General features: G+C 38.3%; 1 non-coding gene across 1 annotated transcript; it reads right to left on the bottom strand.

Moving 5' to 3' along the window:
• Positions 1-306: 306 nt before the first annotated feature.
• Positions 307-413, bottom strand: LOC141616107 (small nucleolar RNA R71). Its single transcript, XR_012530479.1, has one exon. It is a non-coding gene; the product is annotated as a small nucleolar RNA R71 (small nucleolar RNA).
• Between the last annotated feature and the right edge of the window lie 4,605 nt (positions 414-5,018).

The raw sequence follows: 5,018 nt of genomic DNA on the forward strand, positions 1-5,018 counted from the left end.
CCCGATAATGGATATTTTGAAATTCGTCCGTTTTATATCAATTTGGTGGAACGAAACTTATTTGGAGGGCTAGCTAGTGAATATCCTGCTAAACATATGGAGAAATTCGTTACTTGTTTCTCTTATATCCCTTTAACTGCTGGGGTGAATCAAGAACAGGTGAAGCAAGTACTATTTCCTTTCTCTCTAAGAGATGGTGCTGCGGAATGGTTGTGAGATTTGGATATGGAGGATCAAGGAGTTACTGACTGGAATACCTTAGCTCTTGCTTTCTACAAGAGGTACTTTCCACCACAGAAGACTATTGCATTGAGAAATCAGATTACCAGCTTCAAACAAATAGCTACTGAAGATTTGAATGAAGCATGGGTTCACTTCAAAAGATTAGTGCGTTCGGTTCCCCATCATGGTTTTGAAAAGTGGTTTCTTTGCAACCAATTTTATAATGGGTTATATGATAATCATCGTTCTTTTCTATATTCCTCAGCTAATGGGAGGTTTCAGGACAACACTACTTCTGATGTGGCATGGAAATTAATTGATCAGATTTCTACCCATACTGCTAAGTATGGAAGTTCTAGGGGAAGTACGCCTGGTAATGGTGGAGATAGCGGTATTGCGGCACAACTAGAGGCTCTTTCTGCCCAAATCGCTGAGATGAAGACTACCCAATCTTTGGGTAATAAAGAGATCGTTCATGCTATGAGTGAACAAGAGGAGTCTTGTGCTATATGTGGTTTAGATGGTCATAATGCAGCTGAGTGTTTGAGCCCATTAGAGCAAGTTAATGCCTATCAGTCTTTCAGGCAAGGTACGCCTTTCTCGAACTTTTACAATGAAAGAACGAAAGAGCATCCTTTCCTTCAATGGTCTAATCAGAATGTGCAAAACCCATAGCCACAACAACCACAGAAGACTTCATATACTATTCCTCAACACCGTGGTAACCAACCACAAGGAGGATTTCAGAGGCAAAATCAAGGAGGTCAGTAGTTTAATAATCAATATCAACAACCTCCTCAACAAACTCCTCAACAAGCTCGAAACAATGAGATGGCAGAGTTGCGCAATATTTTGCAACAAACTTTGTTAATGCAGCAAAAGCAGACGGCTCAAATTTCTGAGCCGATTGCCCATAATAAGATGTTGGATACCCAAGTGGCTTAGATGGCAGTTCATAGTTCTTCAAAACAGCCCGGACATCTTCCTCCTCAAGGTAAGCAAGCTTATGAGCAAGCTAATATCATTCAACTGAGGAGTGGTACCACATATCAAAATCCGAAATTTCCAAGTAATGAAGAAGAATTGCCCACTAATGAAGATGAGATACCCGACATGCATCCTAAGGGATTGGGTAATTGGGAGCTAAGTGACGATGAAAAAGAAGTTGACAAAGTTGAAACACGAGCTGAGAATAAAAGCGAGAAAAAGAAAAAAGATGGAAATGTGTTGGTTCCTCGATCGAGTGGCCCTAGGCTCGATCGAGGATCTTCTGTGCTCGATCGAGTGACATCAAGGCTCGATCAAGGCACCTCTCTGGTTGATGACGGTGTTTCAAAAGTTGATTCTAAAGCAAAGGAAGCCGAGCCGATTACTATTGCACTACCTTTTCCGCATCGTCAACAAAAGTCTAAGCTGGACAAGCACTTTGGAAAGTTTATGGAGGTAGTGAAGAACTTACAGATGAGTGTTCCTTTTACTGAGTTGATCACTAAAGTGCCGGCTTATGCGAAGTTCATTAAAGAGATATTGACAAGAAAGAGGTCCTTTGATGCGGTGCAGACCGTTGCTTTTACTCAGAAGTGCAGCGCCGTATTGCAAGCTAATTCACCTCCTAAGCTAAAGGATCCAGGGAGTTTTTCTATTCCTTGTCATATCGGTCATCTTGCTATTAGTATAGCTCTTTGTGATTTAGGAGCTAGCGTTAGTGTCATGCCTTATTCTATTTGTAAGAAATTAAATATGGGTCAAATGACTGTTACTAATATGACTTTGCAGATGGCCGATCGTTCTACTAAACACCCATTGGGTGTGTTGGAGGATGTTCCCGTTCGAGTTAGGAAATTCTTCATTCCCATAGATTTCGTGTCTTAGACATGGTTGAGGACAACCAAATTCCTGTCATCTTGGGTAGACCATTCCTTCACACAACGGGGGCGGTTATAGATGTTAGGAGAGGGAGACTGACTTTAGCTATGGGGGATGATACCATTGTTTTTAACTTAGAAAAAGCTTTAAAACATCCCATGATAGAATAAACTTGTCATAGTATTGATATTGTTGATTTTACTATTGATGAGTGTTTTTCAATGTGTTTAAACAGGGATCCTCTAGAGATTGCCCTGGTTTCTAATTCAGCTGCTGAGACGGGTTCATGGAGTCAAGAAGTTCATGAGATTGAGAAATTGCTAACTGGGGAGGAATGCCCACATCAAAAGGTATACAGTTTAAGTGTCCCATCTAAGGTTACCGAGGTAAAGAAACCTGAACTTAAACCCCTTCTCTCTCATCTTAAGTATGAATTTCTAGATGACTGTGAAATGAACCCAGTAATTGTCCATGCTAACCTAACTGAAGATCAACTTTCTACTTTGTTGACTGTTTTGAGAACTCATAAAAAGGCCATTGGGTATAGCATTGATGATTTACAAGGTATTCGTCCTGACTTTTATATGCATCGTATTCACTTGGAAGAAGGCCACAAGCCTAGTGCACAGGGTCAGAGACGACTAAATCCTCCAATGCGGGAGGTGGTAAGGAAAGAGGTACATAAATTACTTAATGTTAGCATTATTTTATCTATATCTGATTCTAAGTGGGTCAGTCCCGTCGAAGTTGTACTTAAGAAGGGAGGTAATACAGTAGTAAAGAATGATAAGAATGAATTAATTGCTACTAGACTTGTTACTGGTTGGAGGATGTGTATTGATTATAGGAAGTTGAACACAGCTACTAAGAAAGACCACTTACCACTTCTTTATATTGATCAGATGTTAGAGAGACTAGCATGTCATAGTTATTTCTGTTACCTAGATGGCTACTCCGGTTTCTTTCAGATACCCATTCATCCTGACGATCAGAAAAGACTACTTTCACATGTCCATATGGTGTATTTGCTTATAGGAGGATGCCTTTTGGTTTATGTAATGCCCCAGCTACCTTTCAACGTTGTATGATGGCCATATTTTCTTATTACATAGAGTCTATTATGGAAGTCTTTATGGATGATTTCAGTGTTTATTGTACTGATTTTCATGTTTGCTTGAGAAACTTGACTAAGCTTTTGAAGCGCTGTGAAGAGAGCAACCTTGTGCTCAACTGAGAGAAGTGCCACTTCATGGTTACTGAAGGGATGGTACTTGGTCATTTGGTGTCAGGTAAAGGTATCCAAGTGGATAAAGCTAAAGTTGAGGTAATTGAGCAACTCCCGTACCCGGTTAATGTTAAGAGTGTGCGTAGTTTTCTTGGTCATGTAGAGTTCTATCGCCGCTTTATTAAGGATTTTTCAAAAATTGCTCAACCTCTAACTCAGCTGCTTCATAAAGATACACCTTTTGTGTTTACTGATGAGTGTGTTAAGTCTTTTGACAGGATTAAACAAGCTCTTATCTCAGCTCCTATAATTCGATCTTCGGATTAGAGCCTACCTTTTGAGATTATGTGTGACGCCAATGACTATGCAGTTGGAGCTGTTTTGGGGCAAAGAAAGGATAAGGTGTTGCATGCTAGTTATTATGCAAGTAAGACCCTTGATGATGATGATGGAGCGCAGTAGTGACAGCTGGTCACTACATCCCTTACTTTCCAGCTGGTTTGGGAGAGTTTTTTGCTACACAGCTGGTACTATACTTCCTTTTATTTATTTTATTGTATTTCTTATTTCCCTCTTCCCTTTGTTAGTAGTGTCCTTTAGGTTGCTGGATTTTCTGTGTGATTTCTATGGTGTAGGCGTCACAATGAAGACACTGTGACATTTAGGTTTGGGGGAGAGTATTTATTTGTGTTATGTGATTTATTTTAGTTGTGTGTTTTATTTATTGTTGTGTGCTTTAAAATTAAAAAAAATCCATAAAAATTCAAATAAATTATGAAATACAAAAACATGTTTTTCTTTATTTTAGGTCGAGTCTTGGTGAATTGTTTAGCAATGATGATAATTTGCTTTGTCTTTGGATTTGAATCCCACTTTGTTTATCCATGTACATTGTTTTGACATGTTAGCTATGAAAAACAAAGCTCATAACTCAAGTCTTGACCGTCACAATATACCTTATGCCGAGTAAATTTGACTATATTATGTTGGTAAACACTTAAATTTCTGAGGTCTTTAGAGCTTCCTAGGGGAGGAACATTAATAAAATGGTCTCATTTGTTATTTAGGCTAAAAAGTGTGGTCTCCTTGTGGAATATGTAATATCAATTTGCATAAGTGTGACATTAGTTTCTTACCTTTTTGCGCATTCATATGATTAAGTACATGAGGAAAGGCTATTCTTATCGTTCAAATAAGCCATACATTACCTTGTTTTGTTAGCCTGTTTGAACCTTGTAGCCATTTCATATCCTATTTCATAGCTACAATCTAGAATTTGCCTACCTTTTTTGGGACAGTTGCTTGAGTCTCATGTCATTTTAACTACTTTGGTTGGGATTGGGACTTCTATGTCATGTGGGTAGTAGCTTTAAATTTTCTTAGCAATTGTTTTGATCTCCTATGTTGAAAAAAAAAAGAATTATGAAGCAAAGAAAGAAAAGAAAGAAAGAAAAAAAAAAGAGAAAAATTCGAAAATTCCGAAAAAAAAGAAAAGAAAAAGAAAAAATATTGCTTCATTCGGTTTTGTTAGGAGATCATAAGAGGTATACACTAGAGTCTAATGCACTTTTGGAGAGTCTTTTTATTCTCTCATATGTTGTCAAATTTGAGATGATTTCTCTAGTTGGGATGGTCATATTACTTTATTAAAATTGGTTATTGGTTTAGCGCTGCGACTGTCGTCTTAGCCTCACATATCCATAAG

This window comes from Silene latifolia, chromosome 11 (assembly GCF_048544455.1).
Source record: "Silene latifolia isolate original U9 population chromosome 11, ASM4854445v1, whole genome shotgun sequence".
Classification (NCBI taxonomy): Eukaryota; Viridiplantae; Streptophyta; class Magnoliopsida; order Caryophyllales; family Caryophyllaceae; genus Silene; species Silene latifolia.